Here is a 21,995-nt window from a genome sequence, read left to right as displayed (position 1 = left end):
AAAAATTTTTTTAAATTTTAATTTTATTCAAATCTTCTTGTACAAAATAACTAATATAGAAATGTTTTTCATAATTGTACAAGCATAACCTACATCTGATTTCTTGCCCTCTCAGGAAAGGGAAGAGGAGAGAGAAAGGGAGTGATAGAATTTGGAACTCAAAACTTTAAATATTTTTTTTAATTGGGAAAAATAGAAATGGCCTCCAAGGGCTTTGCTAGATTTCTATAAGCATGATTTTGTGATCATATTATCCAACCCTCTCCTTTTAAAGATTAAGCCAACCAAGGCAAGACAAGTGAAATGGATTTCCCAAAGTCATAGAGCAATGCAATGGAAGTTCAAGCCTCTGGACTCCTCAGACCCATCCTTCAGTTGAAAGGCAACCCATAAAGGTTATTTAGTTGGGGCAGTCTGGAGAAGGGTCAGAAAATTCTACCTTATAATAAATAAGGATCTTTGGTTTCAGTAGGATAAAGAATTGCTGTTGGGTAACCAAAGTATGTATGACCCATCTATAACGTTGTAGATAAGCATTGGGAAGTTGTTTGAAGCATGTAGAGGTAGAGTGATTTGTTCAGAATCACATAGTTCATAAATATCAGGGGAGGGATTTGAACCTAGGACTTCCTGACTCCAAGCTCAGCATTCTAGTTTCTACACCACATTGCTTCTATACAAAAAAAAAAAAAAAAGGGGGGGGGGGGAGGGGGGGGGGGGGAAGGTATGATAAAGATAATAAAAAACAAAAACAAAAACAAAAACAACCTAGGTCCAAATCCCAATTTGGACACTACCTTGTGACCCTGAGCAAGTCACTTCACTCTGGGACTCATTTTCCTCACTTGTAAAATGGGGATCTGAAATAGATGGCTCCTGAGATCTCCTTGCAGCTCTAGGTTTGTAAGCTTATGAAGAACTCTCATTGATATAGCATTTTAATATTTACCAAGCCCCTTGGCAAGATCTTTCTTGGCACTTAATCCAAAATAGACAGATTCTTATTTCAATACTGTATTCCATTACACATCAGATTCAACAGACTGTCGAGGACTTACACCTGGTTTTCTTTTAGCCTTCATGCTTTCTAGGTTTTTGTTGACCAGAAAAATCTCTAGGTTTCCAGATCCTGCTACTTCAGGTAAAACAGTTGTCTTTCCTAGAATTAAATCATTTGGTAATTTTCTTGGAATCAAATTTTTTCTTGCTAGTTATTTTCCTTCTTTCTTTTCTTCCTTCTTTCCTCCCCTTCTTCCTTCCTCGTCCCTTCTTCCCTCCCTCCTTCCCTCTCTCTTCCTCCCTTCTTTCCTTCCTTCTTTTCTTCCTTTCTCCTTTCTACACTTCCTTCCTTCTTTTCCTCCTTCCCTCTTTCCTTCCCTCTTTTCCTCCCTTTTTCCCTCCCTCCCCTTCTCTCTCCCTCCCCTTCTTCTTCCTCCCTCCTTCCCTCCTTTTCTTCCTCCCTCCTTCCTTCTTTTCTTCCTCCCTCCTTCCCTCTTTTTCTTCCTCCCTCCCTCTCTCCCTCTTTCCCTCCCCTTCTTCCTTCCCTCCCTCCCTTCCTCCCTCCCTTCCTTCCTTCCTTCCTTCCTTCCTTCCTTCCTTCCTTCCTTCCTTCCTTCCTTCCTTCCTTCCTCCTTTCCTTCTTTTCTTCCTTCCCTCTCTCTCTCCTTCCCTCCCTCCTTTCCTTCTCCCCTTTACAGCAGTTTCACAAATAAAGCTTCTTATACCCTCTCATCAGTTAAATTTCAGCAGTCAGTATATAAGATCTGTATTTTCTATAGCTCTTCAGGAGCCTGGTCAAAATGAATCAAGACCGATGACGACGACAAGAAAGCTGGTGGCTAGGGCTATGTTTTCCCCTGGAATCCTCAGCACATCATCCTTCCTTTAGATCTGTCCCTCTTAATTAACCTTGTGCCTGCTGCCTCCTCTTATTACACAGAAAGGGATAACCTCATCTGCGAATTTCGGCAAAGAAAATGCAAATGCCCAGAGGGCACACCATCTCTCCAGGCTCCCCTTGATTTCCTAAATTGGCACTTCTTTTCGAATTAAATCGTTTTTGGCATAACTTGTTATTTTTAAAAAAAGAACTTGTACTTCCAGGAAGCTCAGAAATAGACCTGCTCCTACCCTACTGGGGAATAGGAAGACAGATGAAGTTTCTTAGTCCTCTGGATAGTCTTTAGTGCCTTGAAACAACCACTTGGTAAGTGTGTCCTAGGGAGATGAATATATGTCTCCTGGGTGAGCAGGATAACCCATCTACTTGACTTTATATCCCCTGTAGCTCCCATTCACAAACTGAGATGAACTTCATACACTTATTTATTATAGTTTTTGCCCTTAGATTAGCTTGTTTTAGTAAGCATGAACCGTGGGGGATGGCCATGAATATTGGGACCAGTTACCCTTCTTGTTTTGATGATAGAGACCACACTTTTCTCCTCCATTCATTTCTCTAGGAATGAAGAACAAACAAAACAAAATAAAAACAAACATTCAGCTAATCAGTGGCAGAGTTTCCCTACTCATGAGCTGTTAGTTTCCAAATTGATTCCCTTGCATTTGGAAGGCCTTATTTTCTTAGCAGTTACTCCCTTTCCATGTTAAGTACACCAAAATTCTTTGCTTTTCATCAACTCTATTCATTCCCAGACTTTCTTGCTTTCTCTCTGCTCCAAAGTTTACTAGCTATAAGAGACTGTTTTAGTTCTGAGCTCTCTTCCCTCTTCTTGGGGCATGTCATAAGACAATATTGTCCCTAGGCTTGAGGAGTATCAAAGAGTTAAATTTCTCTGACATTAACTCACTGTATTCCTGAATTATTTATTTCCCCTTGATTTCTCTATCTGTAAAATGAAGTACAAATGTCTTCCAAGACTCACAATAAAATGTTTGGGAGAAATCTGAAAAGCACTTTGAATATCTGTAAAAGTTGTGTTAAAAATTAAAAACATGTGGAATGGGATTCAAATTCCAGATTTTGCTATGTGATAAATTGATTGATTAATAATAATTACTTACATTTACATAGCACTTTAAAGCTTATAAAGTGCTTGCCTCACAATAGCCTTGTGAGATGGATAGTTAAGTTTTATCATCCCAAATTTATAGGTGGAGAGACTAGAGAGCAATCAAATGACCTGAGCAGGGTCACACAGCTAGTAAACATCATAGAATTAAAGCATTTGAGAGTTGTAAGGAATCTCGATGGCCACCTAGTCTAGCAAATCCAAAAAGAATCCTTCACATTGTTGACAAATGGTCATTCAGCTTCTACTGGAAGACCTCTAAGGAGTCCCCTTCACATTTGGTCATCTCTAATAGATAGGGTTTTTTGGCTATTGATGCTAAAACATCTTCTTTCCAACTTCTATCCATTGCTCCTCTTTCTGCCTTCCAGTGCTATATGGAACAAAGTTAATTCCTCATCCATACCACAGCCTTTAAATATGTGAACACAGTAATTAGGTTACCCTAGGATTTTTTCTGTAGAAAATGCCCACTTTCTTCAGCTGATCCTATGTCATGTTGTCAAGGCTTTTGACTATCCTGCCTGCTGCCATAGGGATACTTTTTGGCTCATCAATATGCTTGAACTAGGATGCTAGGAACTAAACATCATTGCACTGGCTTTTTTTTTTGGCTGCCACATCAAATGCTGGCTTACATTGAGCTTGCAAACCAAAACCCCAAGACTTTTTTCCAAAATACTCCCCATGCTTTCCTATTTTATACTTGTGGAACTGATTTTTTGTACCAAAGTTTTAAGGCTCTACATTTGTCTCTATTGAACTGTACCTTATTAGTTTTTCTCAAATGCTCTCACCTGCCAAAAGACTTTTGTATCTTGACGCTTTCAAATGTGTTTCAACAGTGTTAGTTATTCCCCTCCTTTCCCATTTTGTTTCATTCACAAATTTGATGAGGATGTTATCTATGTCTTTATCCAAATTATTGCGAGCATAGGGTCAATTAGAGATTCTTGGGGCATTGCACTGAAGATCTCCCATCATACTGATGTCAAACCATTAACAACTACTTTTTAAATCCTGCTATCTGAGTCCATCTGCTATATTATTGTCTAATCCAGCAATCCTCAAATTGTGGTCTGAAGATCTATTTAAAATAGTCTGTGAGGGAAAAAGACTATTTCATATCATGAGGACCAAAATATCATAATCTAACAGATTAAAGGCAGAATTTGTTATGTAAATCCAGTTATCTTCTATTAAGCCAGATATTAAAGAGATTTGCAAAAATATGTAAAACAATGCTTTTCCTTCTCACTATTAGTTTTTATTTTGGAAAATAGGTTTTTTCATTTATAAATTATTTATGTTAACATGCAATAAGTTTATTATCATTTTAGATGAATTAATAAATTAGTATTTTGAAATTTTCACAGTTTTGATTTCTAATTATATCAATAAATATAACTCCAAAAACACAAACACTTTAGGGTCCTCAATAATTTTTAAGAATGTAAAGGGATCCTGAGACCCAAAAGTTTGAAAACTGGTTTAATCCATCTCTCCAAAAATAATATGACACTTTATCAGAAGCTTTGCTAAATTCTAGGCAAACCATATTCACAGCATTCCCTACTAATTTAGTTTGTTAAATCTACTAGTTTACTAAACCTAAAAAAAAAAGGAAATGAGGTTATTCTGGCATGACTTGTTCTTGATGAAACTATCCTAGATTTTTGTAATCATTGCTTCTCTTTCTAGATTTTTTGCCAACCATCTCTTTGACTTTCCAAGTATTTTCTCTGGAATCAAACTCAAGCTCATTTCCCTTCATTTACAAGAGCTTGCTCCCCTCCAATTTTTATACATTAGAATAATCTTTGCCTTCTCCAGTTTTTTGAGGGGGTCTTCCTGTTTTCCATGATCTTTCAAGTATCATTGACAACAGATCTATAAACATATCCTCTAGTTCTTTCAGGATTCAAGAATACAGTACATTTGACTTTGAATTGAATTCATCAGGGATAGCTAACTGAACTTTTATTATCTTCTCACTATTAATTCCCTGTTATTTTTTTTGTCATTTCCAATATAAAGATCATTCTCTTTTGTAGAGAAAACAGACACAAATTAACAACTGAATTATTCTGTCTTCTCTTTCTTACTTTCATTAGGCCACTCAACCCAAGTTAAAATCCTATTTCTTCCTTGGTCCTCTCTTTTCTCCAAAAAATACAAAGGACCTATTTGTTGTCCTTAACTTCCCCAACCAGCTTTGACTTATTCTGAGATTTATCATACCTGATACTTTTTTTACAAGTTCATATCAGCCACTCACATTCATCTTTTGTTCATTGATCTTGTTTCCATCTTCTGTATATCTCTTTCTAAAATCTAAGTTGTTTTAGAGAGTCTCCTATGCATCCCTATAGACCTCTTCAGACAAATGATTAGTTTTTGTCCAATGCTCTCATCTGCCAAGAGCCTTTTGTATCATGACATTTTCTTCCAGTGTAATAGCTATTTCCCTCCCTCCTCATTTTTTCCTTCTCATTAGAATTGTTTCTCTTTGTATCTTCAAAATTTTATTCTTTAGTTACTCACATTCCTCCTAAGTTGATTTCCAATGAAGCTTTTTAGTCCATGGGATCTATCTATCTATCTATATCTATATATTTATAGATATAGATATAGATATAGATGTTATTCTCATCTTCATTAACTTGAGTACAGAGTGGCCATTTCCCCCCAAAGTTCTTATAATCTCCACCTTAATGACCAGTTTTTCTACCTTTTAGAAGATTTAATTATCACCAAGTCAAATCAGGAGTTAATTAATTAATGACTAGCAGTGTTACCACTACCTCAATTGGGGTAGTATTTTTACTTATTCTACTTATTTTGGATAAAGTATATCACTTCAAATCCATAGTCCTGTAACAAATTACATTCCACCTAGTCTCAATAACACCTGTGAAGTCAATTTTACCCTTTTATTAGGACCATTAGTTCCTCTTATTGTTATCTGAACTTTGAATGTTTTTCTATTGGATCCTTTCTGGGCTTTTGCCTCCTGTAAATTTTGAGGCATCTCAGCAGCTATTTTCCTTCCTTCTTTAAGGTTTATTACCTATGGTATATAACACTGGGGATGGAAAAAGGCAAACTTTTTCCCTTTTTAGTTGGAAGCCCTTTTGATTAGAATTGGAAGACACATGTCCAATACATAATTACTAGTTTTTGTTAGATATACTTCATCTTTGGCCACAAATCTATTAACCCATACTGTAGTAAGCCATGATACAGTCATCCAAATCTTATTCTCAGACACCGTTTTATTAACTACCTGTCAACGTCCAAGAAATTTTTTCTTCTTAATCCCTTAGCTTCAAAAAGCAATGAAAAGAAAAGCAGCCTGTTCCCCTATGATCTTATTTTCTTTTCCAAGACTTCAGAATCATTGATAATATTTTTGTCAGAGCCAGAAAACCAATCTCAAGTCATCTGGCACTAAATTTACACTGTCTACCTATAAAAAGATGGATGGAGAAATACTTAGAATGCACTGTGTTGTTTATAGACGAATGATCTACTGACACAATGATGAGTAAACTTTTTGCCTTAAAAAGTTTTCCAATAAACAGGATTTACCTGATCCCAAATGTGACCAATAGCCCACACTTCTCTGAAATCTGACATTTTAGCTTCATTAGCTCCATGCTCTAACCCACTTGGCTTAGCAAACTCCAAGGGACACCTCTTGTCCATTTTTAGCTGTTTGGGCTGAACCCTCTATAGTATTTTCAGTGCAAAACCAGAGAGTTGTGTGTGGGACTTCTCTCTTCTTGAACTACTTTACTTCCCTGCTTCAAGTCCCCAAGTCCCCTATTTAATAGCAAATTGGCAATATACCTGCAATTGTACCCACTAATTAAGTTTCAATTCCCCTTGATTATCACAAATGCCTCCTGAAGAATCAGGTCCTAATTGCCTGGTATCAAAGGGGAACAGCGGGGCATGCTATTTATCTCCAGGGTGCTAACCAGAAATTATCCCCATTTACCCAAGTCAATATTATATAACTGTTACACTTGAATTTTGGAAATGAAAGTTAGGTTTGGGTAATTTTTATGTTTGCTTCCAAAATGCCTTGAAAATTTCCTATGATCTGGTTTGGAGCTTGAAATATTAGGGGTAAAGAAAACAAATATTATAGGAATAAATGTGCAAAATCTCGTGTTATAGAAGCAAGATAAATTCTAATTTCCTACTTTGTGTTAGAGAAATAAAAGATTGTCTAGCATAGTTGACTCTCTATTCAATCCAAACTGGTCAGGGACACTGTCAGCTTCTTTCAGAGGGCCCCTAAAATGATCTTTTAAATTTTATTGGAAGGTCAATTGACAAGGAGTACTTGAAAGATTCTAAGCTATTTTTCTACTTAGAAACCCTGAACTACCCGGGGAATCTCCATTATGTTAGGAGATCTCAAAAGTCCACTCAAATTCAAAATCTATGATCCAATGATCACATGGTGTATTCTTTCAATCTTATGTAATATGAGAAAAAAATCATAGTGGGGGGAAGGGGAAAAAGAGAAGAAAGTAGAAAAGGGGAAAGGAAAAAATCAAGAATTTTTCTTTTTTTTGCTTTGCTATATGATCATTTTTCATCCTAAATCTCTCTCTGATTCAACATTTGCATGATCACTATTATTTTGTATGGAAGAAACCAAAAGTCACTGAAATAGATCATACATTAGCAACACAACTGAAAAAGATCACTTTTAAGTCAATTTAGGAAAGGGTGAGCCTCACCATTCTGTCTTTAGCATTTATTGAATCCATGACCTTGAAAAAGTTACTTGTTCTTTCTGAACCAAAATTTCTTTTATTATTTTTATTATTACATTTTTTATTGACAGAAATATGCATGGGTAATTTTTCAACATTGACCCTTGCAATCACTTCTGTTCCAACTTTTCCCTTTTTTCCCCCCACCTCCTCCCCTAGATGGCAGGCAATCTCATACATGTTAAACATATTAAAATATATCTTAAATACAATATATGTGTACATATTTGTACAGTTCTCTTGTTGAACAAGAAAATTCAGATTTAGAAAGGTAAAAATAACCTGGAAAGAAAAACATAACTTCAAGCAGTCCACACTTATTTACCCGTTGAACCACAATTTCTTAACAGGAATAATACCTTAACTACCTGATATCTTAAAGGTCTATATGTAAATACAAACCATCATCACCCCCATCATGACAGCAAAGGAAACTCAGATACAAGTCTTCTTCAGAGAAACCTGTACTTTGTCAATGACAAAAAATATGGGTGAAATTTAGATCTCTAGGTTCTCAGGATAACAGGTTCCCCTCTTACTCTAGCACTGTCTATAGCAGAGGCATGAGAAACAGAAGCATTCCAGGTGAAATAGAAGAATTTGATTCTATTTCTAAACTACTTAGTTGTCATTGGCTCTTGAAGCTGCCCCTCTTGCCATTTATCTACCTATCTATACATCCATCCATCCATCCATCTATCTATCTATTGCTCTACCGATGCTTTCATCCATCTATCTACATTGTAAGGCAAATGAAGACTTTGGAATTTATTGTTTCTTGCATTTGACTCCATCCATTTCCTCTCTGTATATGTGTCTCTTTCTCTGTCTGTCTCTCTGTCTCTGTGCATCTCTCTGTGTGTGTCTCTCTGTCTCTCTTTTTCTCTCCCTCTCTGTCTCTCTTTGTCTCTATTTCTCTCTGTCTCTGTCTCTCTGAATCTCTGTATCTCTCCCTCCCTCCCTGTCTCTGTGTATCTCTGTGTGTGTGTGTCTCTCTCTCTTTTTCTCTTCCTCTCTGTCTCTATTTCTCTCTCTGAATCTCTGTATCTCTCTCTCCCTGTCTCTGTCTCTGTCTGTCTCTGTCTGCCTCTGTGTCTCTCTCTTTCTGTCTCTCTGTGTGTCTCTCTCTCCATTTGACCACATCCTTTATGCGCATTTCTATTAGACATGTTTTGCCCATGATCTGTTGATTCATTATATTAGAATTGCAAACAAATGCTCTCATTTTACTCCACCAACAAACCCCCCTTTTTCCCACATGCCTCTCATCTGGAATTCAACATTGATTTTCCTAGTACCGCTCCACTGCCTGATTGACATTTCTGGTTGATTTCTTCCCTTGGCGATTCCCTTTCCTTCCTCACCAGTCTCCTGCTGGGGCCCAGGCACAGAGGTAGCACAACACCTGTATTAGCTAATCCTTCCTTCCCGGGGTTCAGCCTTCAAATCTGAACACACCCTGGAGTGAGTCAGACTTCTGGGCTCACTCACTCCTCTTCCAAGGGCCCTCCAGGAAAAGCTCCAAAATTTGTGATGGGGATGGATGTATAAAGGAATTGGGTAGGCAAATGCAAAAGATAAGAGCTGGTTAGTTTTAACCTCTAAATGGTCCCAGTTGCTATGTCACCAACCAATTAACACGCTTGAGCCACAATCATGGCTCTGACTACTAAGAAAAGGTTACTGTGAAATAAAATTAGATTCACACTGTTCAGTAAAGGATTAAAAGAGGGTGTTTAATGAAGAATGTGAAAAGATGAAGGGAACATTATTTGTAAAAGGAGAGAACTAACCCAAAGAAAAGTTTCATTTTGGTTTTGCTTTATAAGTTCAGTTTGTTCATAATACCAGAACATACTTAAAAGGGGCCAACAGACAACATACTTTATTCATAACCTCCCTGTGCCACAAATCATTCCTTCTTTTCTCTTCAATTCCTTCTTTATTTTAAGAATAGATACTATGGGGGAGTGGAAGAACATAGAACATACAAGGCTAGAGATAGAAAAGATCTTAGATATTATAGCACCAGAGATCTAAGACTACAAGTTACTAGGTCAACTTCCTTGTTTTATAGATGAGGAAACAAAGACCCAGAGGGAAACTGGCTTAAGTGACTATAAAGTTTGAATCCAGGTCCTGCAATGCCAGAGTTATTTCACGGCCTCCCTCTAAGCAGCCCAAAAGTAGACAGAGTGGATAGCCTGGTATTTGGAAGCCCTGAATTCAAATTTAACCTCAAATTTTTACTACCTGTGCTCCAAGTCACTTAACACCTGCTTGCTTCAGTTTCCTCAACTATAAAATGGGGATAATAATAGCATCCACATCACAGAGTTGCTGTAAGGGTTCAGTGAGATGACATTTGTTAAGTACTTATCAGCATGATACTCAGTACATTATATAAATGATTATTCTTTTCCTTTCATAGAGTCTTGTTTTGCAGAAGAGATGTAAAGAGGTAATATAACTTATTCAAGGCCAGAAATCTGCTTTCTAGCTAAACTGGAAACAGAACTTCATCCCTCGACTAATGGCTTTTCCACTGGACCCTAATGTCATACTGAATTCAGTTAAAGGTACTTCAATAATAGCCACTCAATACCAGGAGCACCCCCCCATCTCAGTCATTTGTGAGATCCCTCTAGGCTTCTACTTCTGAGAAGTCTCAGAAAGGTTGAGGGCGAGAGGAGGGGCTCCTGGGAGATTGAGTTTTCAATTTTTCCCACAGAGGTAGGGAAATGCAAGCAGGCAGCTATTGGTGTATGTCCCTAGCTGACATCTGGAGAACCAATATTGTAAATGCCCCTGACATACTGACTCCATTGTTAATGGTAGAGCTTTAAGAGCCCATTAATTTCATTACTGTTCTATCAGGAGCAAGTGATGGTGATCCTTCCCACTCCCCCCAACCCCTGTCTCCTTCTGCTGCTGCTGCAGCTGCTGCTACTGTTGAACATTAGTCACAGCCAGGAAAGGCAAAAGCCACCATAATGCTCGTGGACCTGTGGACATCCCAACATCCCCAGAGAACTCAGACTCCTCAGTGTAAGCAAAGCACCCTGAGAGTCACCAACAGCCAAAGCCTTCATGATAATTAGGGATCCACAGCCTTGAGGCATCCTCAATCCTCAGTGTAAGAACCCAGGGCAATTTCTGCATATAGCTACTAAAAAATTAACATGTAAGTTCAGAGATCCAGCCTTGAAGGAGCATAGATTTAGAGCTTCACTGAATTTTTGAAACCATTTCATTCAAACCTTATATTTTACAGATAAGGAAACTGAGGCCAAGAGGCTAAAAGGTCACCCAACTAGCAAATAATAGATGTTGGCTCCAACCCGTTTCTATTTCCTTTCAATCCAGTAATTATAAGGGATGACTCAGGATAAGTCCTGTGGTACCCAGAACTTCCCCAAATCAAAAGACTATGGAAGACAGTCTCTTAGTTCGAGATGTATTACTTCTTTTTTTCCCTCATTTTTTTAATTTGAAAAAATATTCGTTGTTGTATGGGATGCCTCTCTGAGTGAGAAAGAAGGAAGAGTACAAAGAAAATGTAGGTGACATAAAAAACAATGTTATCAATGAACCATTTTTAATAGTACATTTTATTCCAACTCTAATAAAAGCTTCAACAAATATCCATCAAACTTTTCTCCAAAGGCTTCCAATGAATGAGGGTGGCTAGAGTCATCTTCCTGAGTTCTGATCCAGCCTCAGACACATAACAGCTGTGTGATTCTAGGCAAGTCATTTAATCCTACTTTACTCAGTTTCTTCATCTGTCAAATAATCTGGAGAAGGATGTGGCACACTAGCCCAGTCTCTCTGGTAAGAAAACCCAGATGGGGTCGTGAAGAAGTAGCTATGATTGCCCAACAATAGCATCAATAAATGAGGAAGAGAAGGAGGGGAAACAGATTGCTGTGTCTCTCATAGAGGAACTTTCCCATCTACGTAGTATAAGGGCTGATAGGATTGTCATCATGCACAGTTTTTTTGTATTATATTCAGTAGTGGTCTCCAAGTTGTTCCCCACCCAGGTCGCTATCCATCAATATCTATGTTATAGTGGAAAAATCACAAGTGTTAGAGTCAGAAGTTATGAGCTAGGTCCTGACTCTGACAATTTACTAGCTGGGGGACTGTGCATAAGCCACTTTTTCATTTTTTTTTCACTTGGATAAGATAGGGAGCGTCATACTTGGAGTCAGAAAGACCTGAGTTCAGCCTCAGGATACTATCTGGAAGTGGGACTGTGGGCAAGTCCCCAGTTTCCTCCTCTGTAAAATGGGGATAATAATAGCACTTATCTTCTAGTGTTTAGCACAGATCAGACATAAAGCAGGTGTTCAGTAAATACCTATTGATCTGACATGTTAGGAAGAACAAATGATATATGTATAGGGCTTTGCAAATCTCAAAGGAATATATAAATATTGTTATTGTTCATCCATGAAATGGAAATAATACTAGCTATTTTCCAAGGTTGTTGTGAGGAAAGTTCTCCAGAAAATCTTACATTATTATAGGAAATAAAAATAATTATGGTTTGAATGCTTACCCATAGGGGGTTTAATCTCCTGATGGATACTGGAAGAAAGAAATCATACGATGCTAGAACACTAAGTCCTGGTCCTCAGTGAGCTAGATGAGGTCAACAATGAACATAAATAGACAGAAAATGATTTATACAGTAATATACAAGTGAATGCAGAATGACATTTATAATACAGTTAATATTAGTTGCTGAATTTCTAAATTTCTGGTCCTAGGATAAGAAGGTATGCTAGACTTGGTATCAAAGGGGAAAGGTTCCAATTCCAGTTCTTCTCCTTTCTATCCGTATGTCCCTGAACTTTTTCAAATTTCAATTTTTTCATCTACAAAATGGACAGTTTGGAGTAGATGATCTAAGATCTTTTTCAGCTCCAAGTCTATGATTCTGTGACTCCACTTATCAATAAACAGATTTCCCATAAGAAAATATTATATGTAATTGTTGTGTGTGTGTGTGTGTGTGTGTGTGTGTGTTTTAAAAGGAAATGTAACCTGGGCTATCAGCCTGCAGAAGAATCCTGTGAGCATCTAACAGTGCAAGGATACATGAGGGACACACTAGCCACCAGAGTTCCTTGGGGTTGGGGGGAGAGCATCTCACCTCCAGCCCAGCACATGGCTAATAGGACCAAGGGGGCCACCGGTAAGAGAGTTAATGATGAAGTTTCATGAAGCAGAAAGGAGGGCAGAGAACATACTCTGTGAATCCTAAGCAGTCTCAGTGGTCCAACCGAAAAGGAGGTGGAATGGAAAGAGAGGACTGGGGTCAGCACAGGCGCAATTAGGAGGAATCCCAAGGGTGGGCACACAAGTTTAAAGACAGGGATGACCTTCTCTGAGGTGAAAGCCCAGTGAAGAACAGAGTTCTCTTTTTCTTGACACAAAACTGAGTTTTCTACAGCATCCAACAGGCTTGATTTGAGGTGTGCCTCCTTTCACATAGTAACATTCCAGGAAACAATGTAGGCTCAGGGAAAATAATGACCTCTGGAACTGTCATATATATATATATATATATATATATATATATATATATATATATATATATATATATATATATACACACATACACATACATATGTATATCTACATATATATATATATAAATGTATACATACATATATATATTTGGATCTGGAATTATCAAATATAACAATGATAATACTGATAACAATTTGAAAATTTTAAAAATATTTCTAATAGAGGGGGACTTTCTCTCCACCTCCATTCATTCATTTTGAACGACTTTAGCCAGGACCTTACTCAGAAGCAGCAGTAAAGTGAATGGGACTTTTCTCCTCCCCTATTCTACTAAAAGAAAATTTCTCACAAAAACCCAATATATTTTTCCTTGTTGCCCGTAGTCTTTGCCTTTAAATGTTCTTATCTCTGGTCTCAGGACAAGAAGGACCTTCAAATCCCAGCTCTGCTCCTTCCTACCTGTGTGTCCCTTAAGTTCTCCAAACCTCCGTTTTCTCATCTGTAAAATGGAGGATTGTGAGTAGATATTCTAATATCCTTTTCAACTCCAAGTCAATGATTCTGTGACTTCCTTTGTCAAATAAACAGATCTCCCACAGGAAAAAAAAATGTTTCAAAAGAATCCATGTCATCAGCCTAACATCAGCCATAATAGGGTGTTTGGGACCTGTCTACCTCTATCTGAGAAACAGACAGATAGAGAAACAGGAAGAGGGAAGGAGAGAGAGAGAAAGAGAGAAAGAGAGAGGGGGGGCAGAAGGAGAAAAAGAGAAAGAAAGAGATGGGAGGAGGAGAGGGGCATTTGACATAGCATTTCATTTGGAAAATTAAGGTTTTATCCACAGACACAGTTTGGGTTGGGGTAACTGTGAAGATATTTTTAGAAGCTTGTGAAAAATAGTTTGGCATAGCATCATTGATTCATTCCCTCCTACCTCCTTTTCAAAACTTTAGAGGGTTCGCATCCTAGTAGGATATGCAAAACAAGCAACCATTTTCAGTTCTCTGTGAGGTCACAAAAACAAATACTCTTGAAAGGGGCCTTAGGAGCTACCTAGTCTAACTCATCTGAACAAGAACTTAATTCAAGACAATTCATAATTTAAAAATCTAGAATAAAAATCTGGTCTCACACTCTGGACAAATCATTTAACCCTGTTTTGTCTCAGTTCCTTATCTATAAAATGAGTTAGAGAAGGAAATGGCAAACTATTCCAGTATTTCTGTCAAGAAAATCCAAATGGGGTCATGAAGAGTTAGACATGACTGAGACAACTAGTTCAAATATGCCCTATATAAAGCTAATAAGTGTCTAAGGGCAAATTTGAACTCAGGTCTTTCTGACTTCAGACACTAGAATGATTTAGCTGCCCTAAATAGCAGAATTTAGACCCAAGTTCTTTGACTGCAAAGTCAGAGATAGACTCCAGAATATTCTTTCTACTCTATCATGCAATGCCTTGAACATTACTTTTTTGCCAGGTAAGTACTATGGATACAAAAAAAAAAAAAAAACCAAGCAGCCCTTGCTCTCAGAGAGATTACATTCTCATGTCATGTTTCAAATAAGATTCTTCAAAAGTATCTATCCAGATTCCATTCAAAGATCTCTATATCATTCCATGGATGGCCAATTCTTTCATTTTTATGGCAAAATGAAAAAGAAACCATGTTAACATTTCCAATCTCCTTCCCTGTCTATTTAGGCAACAAAAACATTGGCTTAAAATCTCTATAGTCTGGGGAAAGAATGGCTGAGGCTTTGTACGAGAGGTCAGAGGAATGAGTATCAGCTGTAAGGCCTCTCCCTAGATGGTCAAAAAAGAAGGTCCTAATTACATTTCTCCATTGGCCATGACCCTGGGTCACCACACACCAGTAATTATTTACTCTGGCAAAGTGATGAGGGATTTAGATGTGGGGAAGGCTGGAAGAGACATGTTGGAAAGACATATGAGTTTAGAACAGGAGTTCTTAACCTGGGGTTTGTGATTTTTTTTTAATATTTTGATAACTGCATTTCCATATAATTGGTTTCCTTTGTAATCCTGATATTTTTATATCAAAACATTGTTCTTAGAAAGGGTCTATGAGCCCCTTCAACAAAGGAGCCCATGACACAATAAAGGTTAAGAACCTCTGTTTAGAAAATTGTGATAGCAATTGGGAAAGTGCCCTTTCTTGTGTGCCCCCTCCTAATGAGGGTCCCAGAAGGCTAAAGCTTGGCAGCTCAGAGTTGTTTTTCTTCCTTAACAGCCAGTCAAAATATTTTCATGATGAAATATAGGAAGAAGGAAGGAGACAGAATGAGGAGGAGGAAAATAGGGAGGAACATGGAAGAAACAATCACCTTCTAAACCTTCTCTTTTTGGAACTCCCCTTTTCCACAACTGCTAATGCTCCTCAAAATTCTGGCCTCCCTCCTAGATTGGGAGTAGAGAAATTAAGAGTAAGAAAATAGTTAAGTCCAAAGAGATGGGAAGTTAAGAAAGGTGGGATGGGCTAAGGATAGTTTATTCAAGACCAAAAGGAATTTTGCAAATTATTTGCTTTACAAATGATAAAGAGCACAATGAATGTCTATATCCTATTCCTATGACACCCTATTGGTAGCTAAGTGGATCAATGGATAGAGAAATGAGTTTGGAGTCCAGAAGATATGATTTCAACTCTGGCTTCAGACTCTTATTAGCTGAGTGAACCAGAACAAGTCATTTAATTTCTGTCTGGCTCAGTTTGCTCAATCATAAAATGGGGACCATAATAGCATCTACCTCAAAGGGATATTTTGTAAAGCACTTCTTAGTACAATGCCTAGCACAGACTGGTAATGAATAAAGGCTTGTTTCTTTCCTCCTTCTCTTCCCTCCCTTAAACCTGTAAGGCAAAAAGAGCAATGAACTTGGAACCAAAATACATAGGTTCAAATCCAATCTCCTTCAAAAATTAGCGATGGTGGTGCTGAACAAGTTGTCAAGCCATTCTGGAACTCAGCTGCTTCAGCAGAATACACATAGTAAGTGTTTAATAAATGCTTTTTTCATACCCACACATGTATCTTGGAAATAAAAAGCTATAAAAAATAAAAAATAAATGTTTTTTCATTCATGTATTTATTCATTATGTTTTAGGCAAGTCAGACTGTTGCCAATATCTTCCCCCAGACTCCTATGAAGATGGTCTAGGAACTCTGAGCCTAAGAACCTTAAAAATAGCAATACTCCCATACCACTAGATTTTCTTCTAGCATGATCCTTGCAGCCACCTTTAATGAGAGAAATCCATGGAGAAAAAGGTCACAACATCCCTGCTAACATCTATACCAACTGCTCTTCAACTGCCATTGATCTATGGTAAATTAAATCCAAGAATTTGGGGAATAGCAACACCTCCAAGAAAACTGATTGATCCTGCCTCCATATGAATCCCAGCAGCCATCATCCTATGAAGATGCATCCTGGTGCTACAACCATAGCTAATGAAGCTCTAGAAATAGTTCTTGTCCCCAAAGTGGTATGTCACTGTCAAATGGTTTAACATTAGAAACAGATGTGATATCAGTTGAAATGACGTTAATGAAGACGCCTTTGAACCCTAAGAATGATAGGTCTTTTCCATCTGACTTATAACTAAAACTTCCTTTGTATGTTGTCCGCCACATTAGAATCAGAGTTCCTTCCTTGAATGAAAGATTGTTCTACTTTTCTATTTACCACAATGTTTTGTGCATAGTAAGCCCTTTTTCTATTCATCTGTAAAATGGATACAATAGCTAATATTTATATAATTTTAAGGTTTATAAAATGCTTTACATATGTAGAAAAGGGAACCACCTTATACACACTGTTTCTCATGTTTGAACTTAACAGTGACCTTGTGAACTACAGGGATTATCATCCCCATTTCACAGATGAAGAAACTAGTAGGCTTTGAATTGAGTTATCTTCTGACTCCAAGTCCAGCAATTTTCCTAATACATCTCAAGGTTAGTGAAGGATATTATGTTAAAATGATGGTGTTTATACTACCTGCTTCACATGGTTGTTGTGTGATGAATGCCTTGTCAAATTTAAAGGGTTTTACAAATAAATGTGGATTGTTGTTTTATTTTCAAAGGAGCTCACTTTATATGAAAACATTTGGCGCTACCTCAAAAGAATGTACCATTTCAACATAGAGACAGAATTATGAACTTAGAGTCAGAAAGAGCTAAATATTGCTTCAGAATTTACTTGTGTAACCCTAGAAAGGTTATTTAACTTCTGTTTGCCTCAGTTTCCTCATCTGTGAAATAGGGATTTTTGTGAGTCTAAAATGAAGTAACAAATGAAAAATGTTTTGCAAACCTTAAAATGTTATATAAATGCTTTTATTTTATTGTTAGCATTATTAGTGAAAACACTAATGATACTATTGTTGTTGTTAAGTTGTGCCTTGTAAGTGTTCCCCCAACAGTAATAATGGAATTGCATGGAACCATTCCAATCCCCCATTTGAACTATTTTCTCCTTCTTGATCAAAGATACTTATACGTTCAAAATGTCTAAAGAGGCTTAGAAATGTAGTTGGTAACCATGAAATAGAATGAAACTAATTATCCCAAACAAAGATCAAGTCTTTATCCTGATTAGCTCTAGGGTCACTCATTGAACCAACAATTGGTCAAGATGAATTTATAAGATTCATCTCCCTAAAGTTCTTAGCCTGAGATTTGTGTTCTTTAAAAATCATTTATAACTATATTTAAGTCTAATTGTTTTCTTTGCAATATAATGTATTTTATTTTATAGATTTGAAAACATGCTTCTGGAAAGGGATCCATCATATTCTCCAGACTGCCTAAGGGTTTATGACACACACACAAAATAAAGCAAATTTGCCCTAAAAACCCAATGCTTTGCTGATGCCCATGAATGTGATCTCTATCTGTCTCTTTCCCCATCATCAGAAGCAGGATTCCTATTGATTGATTCTGGAGATTTCATAAGCTCAAGTCCCAGCTCCTTGAACAGTTGTCACATCACAATGTGACTGATAATATTATATCACCTTCTCACTCTCTGTTCTAATAAAAAACTAGCACTGCCCACTTGGTCATTATGTATACACACAGAGAGAGACACACATACACACACACACATACTTCATATTCCTAGTTAAACAGAAATATTTAAATTACCCATACAATATACAGCCTACCTATGAACCATTCATCGTATATAACTCTTCCCTAAGCTGTAATAAATAGACTAGTTCACAACATCTACATATTCTCCCAGGTATTCATAGCACCAGCACATCTGTCCTTATTTTTACTGTCCTTCCTGATCCTCCCACCTCAAAATGATTTACAAATCTCTTTCTTCCATAAATGAGGAAAGTGTAAAAGGCTCCTCTGAGTTTCTTTGAATTAAGCTTGTTATTCATGCCAACCAAATTGCCTTCATAATTCAGCCATACAGAATCTGACAATCTAAGAGTTTAGAAGGGACATCAAAAGGCATTTGATTTTTACCTTCCCCAAGAAGGGGTCATCCAGGTCTGCTTGAAGATTTCCAAAGGGGAGGATCCCAAGACAACTCATTCCAATTTTATAAAACTGTGACTGTTGATTGAGCTATTGGATGCACGCACACACACACACACACACACACACACACACACACACATATCCCAAAATTAACTCCTTCATTTCTATTCATTGCCCCAGTTTTGCCATCTAGGATCAAATAGAACAAATCTAATCCCTTGGCTACATGAAAACTATCATGGGTCCTAAATTTCTCCTCCAGGCAAAAAATCCCCAGCACCTTCAACTACTCCTCAAATAGCATGTTATAATTCCTTTAACATCCTTTTCTTGCTCTGCTCTCTGGAATCACTCCAATTTGTCAATGGCTTTCCTAAAATGAAACCCCTGCCCCATACTAAAACATAGAGCACTCAAGATGTGAAGGGTCATGTCACTGGCATATTTGGCAAAGATACCATCTATGTCTCCATTTAAGTTGAGGCAACATGATGTGGCAGAAACAGAGCTGGACTTATAATCAGTACACCTGTGGTTGAATCCCAGCACCAAAACTCCAACCCCAAAGTAAAAGCTGTAACAAGATAGATAGATAGATAGATAGACAGATAGATAGATATAGATGGATAGCTAAATAGATAGATAGATAGATAGACAGACAGACAGACAGACAGATAAAACTCAAATGGATAAGGTCAAAGACAAATTCTTAAGATTTTGCACTAGAGACTTCCATTGAAATTGATATCCTCTCATTAATGGCTCCTCAATTGGTTGGATCATTCAGCCAGGGGATTTAACCCACCTAATTCTTCTGTCATTTAGCATTTCATCTACATTTTATCCACAAATGTAGCATGAGACACTTTGCCTACAGCAGTCCCTTAATCTAGTAATCTGATAACATTATCAGAAAAAGAAAATGAGGTTATCATGTCATGAGTTGCCTTTGATGAAGTTACATTAACTTTTCACTCTTCACAAGCTAGTCCTTTGGTAATATATATTCTAGGATTTTGCATGGTGTCAAACTCACTACTGTATAGTTTGTAAAATCTTCCTGCTTTCATTTTTCTAGAAAATGAAGACATGGGTTCTACTTCAGTCTTGGGGAACATCTCCAAGATCTTTAAAAGATCGCTGGCAGAAGCTCTGCAATCTCAATTGTCCATTATTTCAGCATTAGTAAAATGGTGTTTACTAGAGCTTGCTTACATAAAATAATTGAAGTGAACTAAATGCTGCCCAACCATTTCATTATATATCCTGGGTTTCCACTCCTTGTTGACTATTTTTTATTCTATTACAATTCATAAATTTCTCTACTTGAAAAAGAAAACAAAAACAAATTTAAAAGTTGAGTAACTTAGTCTTTTCACCATTATTTTTCATTTAATCTTTTTTTAACTTTAATTTCATTTTCAATTAATAAAAACATTCTCTTTCTGCCTCTTACAGATTAAATAAATAAAAATAAAACCCTTGTAACAACTAAACATAGTTAAATAAAACAAATTCCCACATTGACCATGTACAAAAATACATGTCTCATTATGCCTCGTTGAGTCCCTCACCTCCTTGTCAAGTGGTGGTGACATGCTTTACTTCAGTCCTCTGGAATCATTCTTGTCACTGCATTTGTCAGTCAAAATTGTTTGGCTACTTATCTTTACAATGTTGTTGCTATTTTGTCAATTGTTCTGGTTTGGCTCCCTTAGCTCTGAGTCAGTTCATAGAATTCTTCCTAGGATTCTCATAAAAATAACTCTTTCATTATTTCTTTTTTCCCCCACCATCATTCTAATAACTTCAATAATCTAATTTCTTCATTGATCTTTTATTTATCCCCAACATAATCTAAACAACTTCTAACTTAGCATCATGCATCACTATTCTCAGCTCAACTCATCTCTTGATATAATTCCAACAGGACCAAATTTCTCTTTTGTTTTCATTCTCAACTGTTGATGAGTTCCCTATGAATTCATGTGAGTTTCATCTCTGCTTATTCAGAATTTCTTTGTCAAAGGTTTCTCATCCCTGTTTGGCCTTCTTCCACCATAAAATATTAGAGTATTACGTGCTATCCACTCTTTATTTGGGTTCTTTGAAATATATTCTTATACTACCTGATACCATAATATATCAGGCAACGTTTGGTTTTCCTGCCTTTCTTTATCATGAACTTTATGAAGGACAGATCCCTTGCTCCCAAACTTCTTCACATTTCAAACTTTTTCACAAATTTCAGCAACCAATTTCCTCTGCAGTCAGAATCATGTCCAGAATGGCAGCTTCTATAATCACCTCCCTCAATTTCTAAAGAATGAAATTGTCATTAAGATAATCTAAATCCAACCATTCTGGAAAGCAATCTGGAATTATGCCCAAAAAGTTATCAAAATGTGCATACCCTTTGATCCAGCAGTGTTTCTATTGGGCTTATACCCCAAAGAGATACCAAAAAAGGGAAAGGGACCTGTATGTGCCAAAATGTTTGTGGCAGCCCTGTTTGTAGTGGCTAGAAACTGGAAAATGAATGGATGCCCATCAATTGGAGAATGGCTGGGTAAATTGCGGTATATGAATGTTATGGAATATTATTGCTCTGTAAGGAATGACCAGTAAGATGAATACAGAGAGGCTTGGAGAGACCTACATGAACTGATGCTGAGTAAGTTGAGCAGAACCAGGAGATCATTATACACTTTGACAACGATATTGTATGAGGATGTATTCTGATGGAAGTTGATTTCTATGACAAAGAGACCTGAGTTTCAATGGATAAATGATGGACAGAAACAGCTACACCCAAAGAAGGAACACTGGGAAACGAATGTGAACTATTTGCATTTTTGATTTTCTTCCCGAGTTATTTTTACCTTCTGAATCCAATTCTCCCTGTGCAACAGGAGAACTGTTCAGTTCTGCAAATATGTATTGTATCTAGGATATACTGCAACATATTTAACATATATAGGACTGCTTGCCATCTTGGGGGGGGGGGGGAGGGAGGGGAAAAATCGAAACATAAGCGAGTGCAAGGGATAATGTTGTAAAAAATTACCCTGGCATGGATGCTGTCAATACAAAGTT

The 21,995-nt window shown here is 37.1% G+C and overlaps 1 protein-coding gene and 1 long non-coding RNA gene across 2 annotated transcripts in view; one reads left to right on the top strand and one right to left on the bottom strand.

Moving 5' to 3' along the window:
• Nucleotides 1–18,285, top strand: part of LOC127538057 (uncharacterized) — a 41,262-nt gene extending 22,977 nt beyond the window's left edge. The window contains exons 2-4 of the long non-coding RNA XR_007947668.1: nt 16,254–16,385; nt 16,501–16,882; nt 18,160–18,285. This is a non-coding gene — a long non-coding RNA (uncharacterized LOC127538057). The remainder of the gene's footprint in view (nt 1–16,253; nt 16,386–16,500; nt 16,883–18,159) is intronic.
• Nucleotides 1–21,995, bottom strand: part of PLXNA4 (plexin A4) — a 650,156-nt gene that overhangs the window by 467,521 nt on the left and 160,640 nt on the right. The window lies entirely within an intron of this gene.

Source organism: Antechinus flavipes, chromosome 5, assembly GCF_016432865.1.
Source record: "Antechinus flavipes isolate AdamAnt ecotype Samford, QLD, Australia chromosome 5, AdamAnt_v2, whole genome shotgun sequence".
Taxonomy (NCBI): Eukaryota; Metazoa; Chordata; class Mammalia; order Dasyuromorphia; family Dasyuridae; genus Antechinus; species Antechinus flavipes.
The sequence above is the reverse complement of the archived record's forward strand: the minus strand, read 5'-3'. Positions and strand labels throughout refer to the sequence as shown.